The sequence below is a fragment of the Phyllobates terribilis genome, unplaced genomic scaffold (genome assembly GCF_046119375.1).
Source record: "Phyllobates terribilis strain yellow unplaced genomic scaffold, ASM4611937v1 Scaffold_5348__1_contigs__length_52373, whole genome shotgun sequence".
NCBI lineage: Eukaryota > Metazoa > Chordata > Amphibia > Anura > Dendrobatidae > Phyllobates > Phyllobates terribilis.
Window position 1 is genome coordinate 8,671 of NW_027368095.1, and position 15,172 is coordinate 23,842.

The 15,172-nt window shown below is 37.6% G+C and overlaps 1 pseudogene; it reads right to left on the reverse strand.

Moving 5' to 3' along the window:
* Window positions 1-2,244: 2,244 nt before the first annotated feature.
* On the reverse strand, window positions 2,245-4,664 carry LOC141250084 (uncharacterized; annotated as a pseudogene).
* Window positions 4,665-15,172: the final 10,508 nt, after the last annotated feature.

Consider the following 15,172-nt stretch of genomic DNA (forward strand, 5'->3'; position numbering starts at 1 on the left):
TTTGCCATGCGTGCGCGTTTCAACGGTTAAGAGAATCTTGGACGCTCCTCATTCATCAAATAGACGTTCTAATGTTTTCATGAACACTCTCTCCCTATCTTCGATCTCTACGGAATTCCTTATGAGTATACACAGTTCTCAGTTCGCCAGACTTTCAACTTGAGTGTGCAACCATATTTCCACCGCAGTTGTACCATGTGATTGAAAACGCCGGTAACCGTCTCACTAATGGGACATTCTCCGAATTAAGGAAATAGATTCGTTCTCGACTCTCCATTCATCGCTCATTCATCGTTCTGATTTTCAGTATACCTCTGTTCTTAATTCGCTTTGTATTTATAAATTAATTGCATCCTAAATTACAGTCCTACGAAGAGACAATCTGGTGGCCTGTAGATCATTTTCTTATTTTGTGAGTGAAAAAGTAGTTTGAGTGCTCATATTAGTATGTTTTAGTCGAGATTATAGCATCTAGAGAGTTAAAAGATGCTTTCCTTTCTAGAGAGTTTAAACCATTTCAAATTAGCCGGTCAATTCTCGCACGGATTTATCCCTCATTCGGTCAGCAACTTTCTATTTCATTCTCACGTGAAGAATGGTTCCCTTCTTGAACAACATCTCGACATCTAGAAATCTTCTGTCACCGTTGATGATTTAGAAATCTTCTGTCACCGTTGATGATTTCTTTGCAATCATCTTCCTATCTTCCTAGAAGATCCTTACTTTTCAAATTATGGTCCTTAATTGAATACTTTCTTATCTTGTAATCTTTCGATACTGTCTTCCTGTTTATTTAATTGTACTAAAATATGTTTGTAGAAGGAAATACAAAGTAGATTTGTTGATAATTGAAGGTTACAAAAACAAATCTAACCCTCACTATTTGTAATTTGTTGAACTCATACACTAAACAATCTAAACAATTTGCAATCCGGGCTCATGGATCTGGTTGTGTAAGGAAAGGTCCACCGGAAACTCCGTCGACAAGTCTGGAATCGCTGACATCCGGATGGCAATGATAGAAGGTTATATATAAAATGTGAAGGATCAACCACATAACTAACTCGTTATATTTCACCGGCTTATTATTTAATCTGCCAATACTTAATCTATCAAGTTTCTGAATTAAGCTACAACGTAAGCAATTTACAGAGCTTTTTCATGTGTTTTCTATTATAATTTGATTAAGAACATTTTTATAGGTTTAATACTAGGAATGTGTAGCTTTCTAGTACTTCATATTAGGATTCAAAAGAAGTTACCTTAATGTCATGGTCTTTAGCTATTCTTATGAAAAAATATCATATAGCTAGATGTAGAATTTCCCATGTTATATAGGAAATACTTCTAGAGTAAGCTCATAAGTTAGCTCTTAACTTTTACATTTCTTTGCACAATAATCGTTACTAGAAGTACTCAAAGCTGGTCCTGTGTTCTACCTATTGGCATTATGTGCAACACAGCTTAAAATTTACTAAAATAATTATTGATCCAACTGTTTTTGCTACCACCGCAGTTACTAAATGATATTCTGTCTAAGCTTTAAAGATATTTTAATTGTAATCAAACATACCTAATGCCCAGCTAACTGGATCCAAATCAAGGTACTAAATAATATACTTAAACAGAAGTGTGAGGCACCCACCAGATCACATGTATTACAACTGAGCTAGATTAGAAGCAGTGATACCTTATAACAGAATTGCTGATAATCCATGGCAGTAATAAGGAATAGGTAAAAAACTCTTCAATCTGGTCTTCACATTTTATATGGATAGCTCAAGCTTCATGCGAACCATCTGAAAGGACAGCAGAAACATACGAGGGTTAATCAAGTGGGGACTACATTTACTGATTTACATCATCTAAAAAATCTAGTCCCATATCTATAGTTTTTTAGCAAAAGTTTTTAACCTTAGCTTTACCACAATCAATTAAATCCATCCTACATCCATTATTTTAACCATTAAAATCTAGTTGGTTTTTTTTAGCAGTTTCTTAGATCAAAATAACTAACTAACCAGAAACAACCACTGCTGGTGCTCTAAGAAGTGACAATCTGGAAATCAACCCAACTAACCAGAAAATGGAAAATAGTAAACAAAACTAATAAAGTAGATAATCTAGGGTTTGTGTCAATGTCTAAGCTAAAGAACAAGCCAACAAGATCTGAAAGAAGCCACCTCCTATAAGCAAGTATGTGAAAAATAAAACATAAGCATTTCAATTAATCCCTAACCTGTTTTAAGCAGCAGCAGATATATCTTTACTTGTGCTTTCATCATTTAATCCATTAACACTCATCTCTGAGCAGACAATCTCAACCTCCTTAAGCCTTCCTTCTTCCCTTAGACCTTCCACAAGTCTTTTACAAGTACTAACAGGTAAAAGAAATCCACTGTCAATCATTTCTCTGTACCATGTGTATGCCACCGCATACTCTTTAATTTTACAGTATCCATCAACAAGAACACAATAAGTATCAGCTTTCAGAGGTAATTTTCTAGCCTTCATGTCACTAACAAGCTCCATTACTCCTTGTGATTTCCCCACATTGAAGTGTCCTGACATCAAACTATTAAATGTCATTTTATCAGGATCAACCCCATTATTGATCATCTCAAAATGCAAAGATTGGGCCTTTTGAGATCTCCATGCTCAGAGTAAGAACTAATCAAAGTATTGTATATGAGCCTATCAGGTTTCAAACCGAAAAGTAATAAATCCTTATGCAAATCATCCAACAGAGATAGCCCTGAATTGCTGCATAGACTCATAAAAATGTGGTAGGTGCTTAGAGTTGGCTGAATACCACTACTTCTCATTGTTCATACAGCTCAAGAGACTTTGATACATTTCCAGAATTAATGTATCCTTGGAACAGAGTATTATACATTATAACATCAGGTTCTAACCCCTTTAATCTCGTCTCTGTGAACAAATCTTGAGCTTTGTCCATTTTTCCCTTCTTACAAACACCTTTGATAAGAGCATTATATGTTTGAAGTGTTGGAACAACCTTGTTCTTCAACATTTCATCGTAAAAACCCAAAGCTGACTGCCACTTACCTAAATTACTATGAGCATTGATGATCATATTGTATATCTGTGTGTTCGGTTCAACTCCTCTTCCCTCCATTTCTCTGAGCAACAGTTCAGCTTCCAGAATCCTGTGTTCTTTGCAAAGACAATTTACAACAGAGCCGTATGTTACAACATTGGGATTTAAGCCTTCCTTTTTCATAGCCTCAAGGATCATGAAACACTGATCGAACATGCATTTTCTTCCATATGCATTAATAAGGATGTTATATGTCTGCACTGTGGGAAGAACTCCTTTTTCACTCATTATTTTTCTCCATTCCTCCAACCTCTCAATATCTCCAACCTCACCGAATTTTCCAATCAAACAGTTAAATGTAATGACACTTGGCCTTAAACCTCTAGCCTCTACCAGGTCAAAAACAGAGACTGCTTTCTCCAAGTTATTGGTAAGACAATATCCCTTCAAAATTGTATTGCACAAGACCTCAGTAGGTGAAAGGCCATTTTTTATCAGCTTATTTAGAACCTCTTCTGCCTTTTCTACCATTCCTTCATTACACAACCCATTCAACAGAGTGCCACAAGTATAACTGTTGATCTGAATCCCCTTTTCTAGTGCCTCATCAAAAAATGCCAGCATGTCATCAGTATTATGACATCTTGAATGTCCTTCCATTAGTATGCTGTAAGTGAATGCATCAGGAAGAAAACCTTGCTCTTTCATTTCGTTCAACACCTCATATGCTTTCTCCATCCCCTTTGATTTGCAAAAGCCACCAAGTAATGAATTGAAAGTAATGATACTGGGTGGAACTCTTTTCAGCTTCATCCTTTCTCTCACCTCATAAGCAGCAACCATATCACCAGCTTTACAGTACCCATCAATGAGGGTGTTGTAAGTCACCTGACTCGGTACCAAATTTCTCTCATGCATTTCGTCAAACAGCTTGCGTGCATCACTCATCTTCTGCTCTTTACAGAACCCACTGATCAAAACATTGTAAACGAAAATATTAGCACCAAGTTTTGTATCCATCGCCTGAAAAAGCTCCATTCCCCTACTCAAATCCCCCATCTTCACAGCCGATTGCACTGCTTTTCCCATAGGAAAACCTATCAACCCTAATGCCTGAACTAACTACATCATCAAAGACACTGAGCACAGTATCAAACCGACGAGACGAGACCAACCCCTCGAGCAGCGCATTCAGAGAAACCAAAGGAGGCAAAACTCCATCCCTTTTCATCAACCCGAGCAATGGCACGGCTTCAGTAACAAGTTGTTTCGACTCTGAACAAACAGCGAATAGCATGAGGGCAAAAGGGCGTCTGAGAGGCGGATTAGACGTGCAGAAGCGAGAGAAGAGATCAACGGCAGAAGAGAATAGCGGTTTGGAATCGAGTATCAAGGACTTGGTTAGAATCTGTGCTGAATCATAGTGGTGTTGTTGGATAAGGATTCGAAGCTTCAGCATCTGCTCATTTTGGACCTGACCTTCACCGCCGGAAGTGGATACTTCTTCTCCGCCGGGATGAGAAGGGAGAGAGTTGCAGAGACGGAGGGAGGGTTGTGCGAATCTGAAGGTCGGGCATGAGAAAGGTTTTAGGTGTCTCAACATGGCTAGGGTTTCTTCCTACTTTCTACAATTTCTTGATATTCATTAGTCACATTCACTTCTTCGATTGCCATCTGAGAGCAGATCAAACATGGACAAATATCATCAGTAATCAGTGAATCCAACCACCAAATTCAGCACCAATAACAAAGTCTAAATTCAATTGAGCATCCACAATAAGGAAGAGGGTGAATGAATCATCTATACAACAGTCAACCACCTATGAATATTTTACATAAATTTTCTCTCAGAAATCAAACAGATTGTCTCTATTGACATAAAGTGGGTAAGATTTAAGAGGGAGTAAGAAACATCATTAAGAAAAGGTAATAAGAATGAAAATTCAGATATTACATTATGTAAAATTATTATCAAGACTTTATTTCAAAAATGTACTTTTTCTACCTTTATATGTTTTTTATGTCTCACAAAATTCAAATTCAAACACTACTTTTCTTTTTATAATTAAAAAGATCTTTGTAATGTCTTTATCAATAACTTACAAAACAAACCTAAATCTAAATTTATTGTTTTAGAGCTGAGTTGAACCGAGAATGAAATTTATTTTATTCGAATAGAAAAAGAAGAAGAAGTCTTTCGAGATCGAGGAAGACGCAATCATAAATGCATTTGAGAAAGTTTTTTGTTTGGGTAAAATATTATGTTTTATATGGATGAATGGATGTATAGTTGTTTTTAATATTGGACAAATTTTTGCAAGGTTGCAAGGTAACATTGTTACCCAATTTCTACATTTACTACCTATCAAACTAAAATTTATATTGTTGCACTCGGTTGCTTTTATAACCCCTCAACCATGACATTTTTATACAAATAGTTATGTCATTTATTTTAGATATTCATGTGTTTGTACGAAGATAGATTTCAAGGACACTAATAGAATGAATGTTTGATGATAAACAAGTCTTTCGAGATTGAGGGAGAAGCGCTCATGAATAAATCCGAGAAACTTCTCTCTTTACAGTTCAACTCTAGATTTTTTTTAGGACTTCATTATTAGTTAAATTTGTCCAAGGTTGTGTTATAGCATTATTACCCATTCTTCACATTTCTTATAAACCAAACTAAAAATTATATCATTGTAAGCAAATGCTTTTATAACCCTTTCACTATGTCATTTTTATACAAGTAGTTATGTCATTCCTTTCGGATGCTTTTGTGTTTGTACAAATGTTCCAATAAAACTAATAATATAAATAGTTGATGATAAAGAAGTCATTCGAGACTAAAGAAGAAGCGATCGTGAATGATCTCGAGAAAATTTTCTCTTTGCAGTTTTTTTTTCTCTTTCTATTGTTCTATTTCAGTTCTAGATAAGTATGAAGAAATGTATGATTGCCATTAATACTAGCTAAATTCTTTGAAGGCTGTGTTATACCATTATTACCCATTATTCACGTTTATTATATACCAAACTAAATAATTGTATCATTGTAATTAATTGCTTTTATAACTCCATGACTATGTCATTTTATACAGGTAGTTGTGTCATTTCTTTTGGTTACTCACGTGTTTGTACATAAGATATATTTCAAGGACACTAATAGTATGAATAGCTGATGATAAATAATCTATTCGAGACTAAAGAAGAAGCGGTCATGAGTGAACACTTTTTTTTTTTTTATCTTTGCAATTTTTCTGCTGTACTTTTTCAACTCTAGACAAGTATGAATAAATGTATGTTTTGTCTTCAATATTAGGCAAAAAAAGTTGAAAGTTTGTGTCGTAGCATTATTATCCATTTTTCACATTTACTACCCACCAAAATAAAATTTATATTATTGTAATCAATTGCTTTTATAATCCCTTAATAGTGTCAATTTCATACAAATACTTATGTCATTCCCTTTTTATACTCATGTTTCCGTATGAAAAGTAGATTTAAATGATATTAATAGTGTAAATGGTTGAGATATAAAAAACTTTTCGAGACATTGAAAGAAATAGTAATGAATAAACTCGAGAAACTTTTCTCTTTTCAACTCTTGATAGGTGCGAATAGAGATATGGTTGTCTTAAACATGTAAACGATTTTATAAAGACAGCATCATAGCTATATTATCCGTTTTCATATTTTTATTGTCACTTTAAAAATTATATCACTATTCTGGTATACCAAATGGAACGTAGAATATCCCAGATAATGGAACATGATAGCTTTAGTTATATAACATACAAGAATTTTTGGAAAGTCAAAGAATGTGTCTTGAATAAGCCATATACCACTTGAATGAATCATAACACAAAAGAAACAAAAATTTGATGTCGATTTAGTATCATTCTCGTGAAATAACACAGTAGCTAACAATATATACAACATATACAAGGTTCATTAGTGTAAATCGAATCAACAAAACAGAGAGCTTTAAGTTATCACTTCCTTTATCTTCTGTCTATAAGCTGCAGCCTTCCTCTTGAATGGGACTTGCAGTAAATGCTTGAAGGGAAATCTGATATATCCTCTTTCTTGATTATTCATCCGCTTAACTGTCAAAAGAAGCATTCATGTGATCTTATTAAGCAATTAAAACCCAGCTCAATCACAGAAGAAAAGTAAATTTACATGATAGAATATTATTCATCTAAAAGTACCTGAGTTGCTTTGGATTTTTGAGGCTTCTCCTTCCAAGACCATATCTGAGTCACGAATTAACAAATCATGCTACTGCTTATCCTTTCAGAAGGATCCAAATTAGTAGATAAATGATTATCAGTTTTTTGTATACAAAGCTTCATTCCTGTCAGAATTTTCTTTGCTGAAGGATCTATATCTAGCATAATACTTGAACTATGTTTAGTCTCATGATCTGAGTCCACATCCAGAATTTTACCAGCAGGGGGTAAAGACACTTCCTTGTTAATTTCTTTATAATCCCTTAATTCTCTAACTTCTGGAACCAAGCAGTCAGATGGGATCAGTGACGGTTTCTGTGACGTTTTGCAAAACTGGATCAGCAGCATTAATATCATAAACCATCATCTGCTGTGTTGTTTCAGACATAAAGATTACATCTTTGGACTGACCAGAAACTTCAGAATCACATTGCTATGCGGTACTATCTTCCAAATTGGTCCCTTGTTTAGGATACTCCCAGTATTCAAAATCTCTGATGTTTGAGTATGTATAGACTAAGACTTTTCATCTTCCTGCATCACACTGAACAATGACATGGGTTTTCTGTGAGTGCAAATTCTGATGGTATGTGTTTCAGCACATTCAGAGAAACCAAAGGAGGCAGAACTCCATTCCTCTTCATCAACCCGAGCAATTGCACAGCCTCATTAGCAAGTTGTTTCGACTCTGAAGTCTGAATAAACAGCGAATAGCATGTGTGCTAAAGGGCGTCTGAGAGGCGGATTAGACTCGCAGAAGCGAGGGAAGAGATCGACGGCAGAAGAGAAGAGCGGTTTGGAATCGAGTATCAAGGACTTCGTTAGAATCTGTGCTGAATCACAGCGGTGTTGTTGTATAAGGACTCGAAGCTTCAGAATCTGCTCATCTTGGTTCTGACCTTCACCGCCGGAAGTGGATACTTCTCCTCCACTGATCTGGTGCTTGGGATGAGAAGTGAGAGAGTCGCAGGGACGGAGGGAGGGTTGTGAGAATCTGAAGAAGGCCGGGCATGAGAAAGGTTTCAGATGTCTCGCCAAGGCTAGGGTTTCTTCCTACTTTCTACGATTTCCTAAATTCATCACTCACATTCACTTCTTCGAATGCAATCTGAGAGCAGATCAAACTTGGACAAAATTCATTAATTAGTGAATTCAACCACCAAATTCAGCACCAATAACAAAGTCTGAAATCAACTGAGCATTCACGGTAAGAGGCAAGTAGTAATATTAGTCAGAAAGCAAAAAATATTAATATAGCTTTACAAATAAAATTATTATAAAAAATTATTATTATTATTAATAATAATAATATGTGGGTTAAAATTATCAAAGAAAAAAATATAAAAAATAAAAACATACTCACTTACAATAAAAAATACAAACACTCTTGGTAATTTGGCTGTTTGCTTCATCTGCTCAATAAATTTAAAAATGGGTTATTTTGGATAGTAGGTAATGGCAAACATATAAAGTTTTGGTATGATAATTAGATCCCTAATATTGATATTAAACCATTCTTTAATTCATGATATAAATACGAAAGTTTCGGAATTTATAACAACTAATAAAGAGTGAGATCCAATTAAATTAGCCACTCTTCTACCTATCAATATTGTCAACCAAATCATCAAGATATTTATTCCATCCTCGGAAATTGAGGATAAATTAATTTGAAACTTATCTAGCTTAGGGGATTTCAGCACCAAAACAGTTGTTGAATTAACTAAAAATTACTGTACAAATCTGAATTATACTATTTTTACTAAAATGTGGAATCTCAATATTCCACCTAAAATAAAAAAATTCTTTGGAAAGCGTTATCTGATTGTCTTCCAACGACGGAAAGATTAAATATATATTTCAATCGAGTTCCAAATCACTGCACACCCTGCAACGGACAAATAGAAACAACGTCTCATTTTTTCTTTGAGTGTCCAATTACCGTTACTATGATTCACATACTTGAACAAAGAATATGTAAGAAAATCGATTACACTTATTCGAACAATTTTATCAACGATTTTGAATACTTTCTCAACAACAACAAAAATATTGATAATAATATTTTTTTATGGTTTGAACTATGGAAAAATAGAAATAAATTGATCTTTGATAGCTCAAATATCCCCAAAACAATGGCCTTCATTCTATTTCACTCTTGGACTGCTTCTAAAGACTTTAATTCTGCTAAACATAGTAATAAGACAAAACATAACAAGGATATCACACATAACAATTATAAGAAAAGGAAAAATATTACAAATTGGAAAAAACCTCAAGCTGGGTGGTTAAAATTAAATTTTGACGCTTCTTATTACCCAAATGGAGATGCTTATATTGGAAATGTTATTCGTGATAATAATGGTAATATTATTAAAATACACCATAATAGAATAAATGTTGGATCTGTAATTCAAGGTGAGGCTATTGTCGTAATCGAGGGCATTAAATTAGCTAAACATCTTAACTTACATAATATAATTATAGAAGGAGATAATTTAAGTATTTAACGGTCATCAATGCAATTCCTAAAATTTGGCAGGTCCCGTGGAGCATCAAGAATATTATTGAAGAAGTGCACAACGAGCTTCGTTTCTTCAAGGAAGTAAAGATATTCCATTGCTTCAGAGAAAACAACAAGGCTGCTGATATGATAGCATCTAAGGATGCGGAAAATATTGATATATATTATATGAGCTATCTATGTAATATATGTAATATACCTGATTATCATATCAGGACTCTGCGAGAAAGGTTGCGTTTATCACAACCTTTACTCCTTAGTTTTTCTTTGTTCCTTTGTAAGCATTATCAATCATGATAATGCGGGATTGCCTCCCAGTTAGGGAGGATTCCAAAAAAAGTAGTAATATTATTCAAAAAAATAGTAATAAAACTCCACCCCTCTTCCTGAAACTTGGACAAAACTCCATCCCTCTTCATCGAGCAGCCCAACTATGTTGTAGGCAACATGCTAGATATTAGTATTATTTCGACCGGGCCCGTGGACTGCATTGGAGGTGATCCTATTCAGGAAGAGCCCATCGATCTTCCAAGTGCTGGACTTCAGCCTAAACTGGTTGCTGAACAATTGGAAAAAACGAAGGTGACAATCAAGTCTCAAACGCATTAGGTGGTACCCTCGGGCCAAAGGCCAAGAAGGGGTAGAAATAATTCCAAGTGAGTTAGGATCCGTCCTCTTACCCCGTTATATCCAATGATTAACTTTCTACTTTGGAATTGTCGTGGTGCCAGTAAGGTCGGTTTTCCGGAAAATGCGAACTATTTGTTTCATAGGAATTGTGTGGATCTCATGGATGTTTTTGAAACCCAATTAGCGGGTGTGAAGGCTTCTTATGCGTGCAATAAACTTAGATTAGGGGACTCTTGTGTGGTGGATTCCAATGGGCGATCGGGTGGTATCTTTATTGCTTGGAACTCGGAGTCTATCTCGGTATTTATTGAGAAGTGGAACCACGGTTTGTTCGTGCGTCTATTTCTAAAGAAGGTAGAGCTATGCAATTTATTTTTGCATATGCCCCACCTTCCGTGCATTGTAGGAGGAACTTCTGGAAGACGATTAAGGATGGGTGTAATTGTCTAGCAGCCCGGTGTATTTCGGAGGGGATCTTAATTGTATTCTTAATATCGAGGAGCAATCTGGAGGGTCGGTAGAGCTCCACCCGGACTCGGGTGACTTTCAAGATCTTGTGGATAACATTGGTCTTATTGACCTTGGTTTTCGGGTGATCCTTTTACTTGGTCTCCGGGATCTACTACTGATGACTTTGCGGCGAAACGCCTTGACCGAGTAATGGTTAAGATGGAGGGTTTTCTTGAGTGGCCTAATGCTACGGTCAAGCATCTTATGAAGCTTGGACCGGACCATCACCCTCTCCTCCTTTTTCTTGATCCTCCGGTGAATTCAAGGTTGAGCCGGCGCCCTTTCAGATTTGAGGCGGCATGGATGTCGCACTCGGAATTCTTTCCTTTTATCCGTAGATCATGGAGATCGGATAAACTGACGAATGTGGCCCTAAAAGATCTCTGTGGCAAGATTCTTTGGTGGAATAAGCATGTTTTTGGTAATGTCGAGGAGTGTAAGAAGAAGAATATCCTTGACCTTGGCATTGTTCAAGGTGAGATCGCCATTTCGCTGACATATGAAGTTCTTTCTAAGGAACGTGCCATTCAGGAGGATCTCGCCCTTGTCTATAATCAAGAAGGGGTTACGTGGAAGCAAAAATCGAGAGCTTTGGCTTAGAGACGGTGATAGGAACACTTCCTTCTTCCATGGCTCTACCTTGGTTCGTAGGCATAAAAACCAAGTCAAGGCGCTCTTGAACGACCGGGGGGGTTGGATTGCGCAACCAGATGCTCTTGAAGTCATGGTGATCAAGTTCATTGAGGACCTCTACTCTTTCCCCCTGGAGGAGATCTTCCCGATTGTCACACCTTACAACATGTTTCTGAGAATTGACAAGGAGGTTTGAGCTGATTTTGATAGGCCTTTCGGTGACATGGAGATTTCATGCGCGGTGAGAGGTATGGGGGCCTTAAAGGCCCCGGGTCCTGACGGGTTTCAACCGGTTTTCTACCCCAAGTGATGAGACTCGGTCGGACTTTCGGTCGTTGAGGCGGTTCGTGAATTCCTTTCTAGTGATTCACTTCATATCGGCCTAGACGACACTCTTATCTCCCTTATTCCAATGACGAGTAACCCGTACAAGGTATCACTCTCTCGACCTATTAGCCTTTATAACGTTCTTTATAAAATTATTACGAAAATGCTTACTAACCGTATTCAAAGAGTGTTGCCAAAGTTGATTGGTCCTTGCCAGGGAAGCTTCTTGCCCGCTAGATTGATTACGGATAATATTGTCCTCGCCCAAGAGTGTGTGCATTCTATGAGAAAGAAGAAGGGCAAGAAAGGTTGGATGCTTATGAAGATTGACCTTGAAAAGGCTTATGACCGCCTTCAATGGGACTTTGTGGTGGATTATTTGATTGACGCGGGATTCCCTAACAATTGGGTTCAATGGATTAAGGAGTGTATATTGTCGTATTCTTTGAATGTTCTTTGTAATGGGGAAAGAACGAACAGTTTTAAGCCTTCTCGAGGCATCCGACAAGGGGACGCTATATCTCCTTACATCTTCCTGCTTTGCGTTGAGAGACTTAGCCATCTTATTACCGAGTCGATTGAGGAGGGGAGATGGAAACCAATCCGTGCTTCTAGGGGAGGGCCTTCGATCTCTCATATCTTCTTTGTCGATGATATTATTCTGCTTGGGGAAGCTTCAGTGAGTCAATTTAGGGAGATCCAGGCTTGTCTTGACCACTTTTGTCGGTCATCTGGGCAACATGTTAATAAAGCCAAATCCAAGCTTTTCATCTCTCCCAATGTTGATCAAAGCTTCATGTAGCTTCTTGGTAGGGAAAGTGGTATTGAGGTCATGAATGACCTTGTAGTGTACCTTGGTATTCCGATCCTCCACAAGTCGGCTAACTCTTCCACGTTTGAGCCTCTCCTCCAAAAAATTAACAACTGTCTTAGTGGTTGGAGAGGGAAGCACCTTAGCTTTGCTGGGAGAGTTACCCTTGCAAAGTCAATGTTGAATTCTCTCCTCGTTTACACTATGGCTACACTTTCTCTCACGGATAAAATGTGTAAGCGGATCGATAGGGCGACTCGGTCCTTCATTTGGGATAGTTGGAAGAACGCTAAGAAGATTCATTTAATTAGTTGGGACAATGTTGTCAAGTCGGAGGAGTGCGAGGGTCTTGGTATCAAGCAAATGAGTGAATTTAATTTAGATCTTAATGGGAAGCTCTCATGGCGGTTTATTCATTCAATGGGGATTTGTGGGCGGACGTGCTTCAGGCTAAATATGTTAGACCAAACCAGGAAGAGCAGGCTGATATCTCACATATGCGGCGCGTTATTCAGCGAGGAATTGATAGAGTGGTTGTTCCGGGTAGCAAGTGGCATGTTAGGAGGGGGGATACGGTTAGATTTTGGACCGAAAAATGGGTCATTGACAAGCCACTGGTGGACTGCGCGATTGATCATGTCACAGCTGAAGAGAAGACGCTGCGGGTCAGCGATTACTGGAACCACGATACGGGTTGGGACTGGAACAACTTCGCAGCGAAGCTGCCTTGCCAAGTCGCGCTGGCTATTGCTGCGACACCTGTTACGGAGGGCCAGCTAGACAGTGACGCTCTCTGCTGGACTGATTCGACGGATGGGAATTATATAGTGGCAAGTGCTTACAGTCCTATCATGTAGTCTAGCGCAGAGAACAAAATTGATCGCATGTTCTACGAGAAGATTTGGAGGCTCCGGTGCCAAGAACGGGCGCGTTACTTTGTTGGCTTGTTTTCCGGGACGTGATTCTTTGCAATGCCGGACGGGTCAGGCGTCACATGGCTCGCTCAGATTTGTTCTTAGTGTGCAATAACACCCCGGAGAAATTATTGCACCTCCTTAGAGATTGCCCGGAGAGCTTGCATATTTGAGAGGAGCCCCCTCCGCTGTTTGATAGGTACGATTTCTTTTACTCTAACTTTGCTCAATGAATTAGAATTAATTTGATGTAGGATTCGAACGAGGGAATGGTTTGGGCGGGTGTTTTTGCAACTGTGATTTGGAACATTTGGAAGTGGTGGAAGATTTCAGTGGCAATAAAGCACCGTTGATCATTACCAAGAACCAAGCCTATTGCAAAGCGGTTTTCGAGGGTACAAAGTACTCTTTCAAGGGAAAGCAACAAGTGCTAATTTCATGGGAGAGATCGGATGCCGGATGGGTGAAGCTCAACACCGACGTGGCCGTTAGGGCGGGGCGGGCAACGACGGGAGGGGTGATTAGGGATTGCAGCGGAGCTTGGATTGGAGGCTTCCTCCACAACATTGTGTGTGTTCCGTCGCGATAATGGAGTTGTGGGGAATTGTTTCTGGGCTTAGACTTGCTTGGTCTTTCGGGATCAGGAGGCTTTATGTGGAAACAGATTCGACTCTTGTCAATCTGCTTCTGGGTAAACTTGTGGATCGATGCCATCCCCTGTCCAGTCTCGTGTCTCTGGCACAAGACTTATTACGTAGGAACTGGCATTTCCAGGTCCGTCATGTGTACAGGGAAGCCAACCGAGTCGCAGATTCGTAGGTATCCCTTGCACTTCTTGTTAGTTTAGGTGTCTCTAGGTTGGACTCTCCTCCTCCGGAGGTTTTTGGTTTTGTGGATGATGACTCAAGGGGGCGGGTTACACCCCGTTTTATTTTGTTGTAGCCCAACTATTTTTCTTTATTAACACAAACGGAGACACCGACTCTCTCTAAACAGAAAACCTGAGCAATGAGCTATCTATAGCTACAATACTAGTGTTAGACCCATGCCTTGCACGGGAGATATAATTTTTTATTAAATTTTTTATATAAATTTATAGTAATTTTTTATATAAATTTGTAGTTAGATTAGAATTAAATATTTGTTTTTGTGATCAACAAATTTTCATTTTAAGATTTTTGTTTTCTATAATATATTATGGGAGATATAAATTTTTATTAATTTTTTTAGACATTTGTAGTTAGATTACAACTAAATATTTTTTTTGTAATCAATAATTTTTCATTTTTAAGATTTGGCTGTTTAGAAAAGATTTCATGTTGTCGTTTATTCATGTTTGGATTCAGGATGTAGTAGTGGTGTATATGGTTGACATTACACACACTTTATAAGCTTATACCATATGCATATTCTATAAAATATGTGTTCATGTATCATAATACATTTTCCTTTGTGATAGCATTTGTGTTTTATAACTTATGTACGCAAGACACATGTTTGTATATTAAAAGTTTTATTCATAATGTGA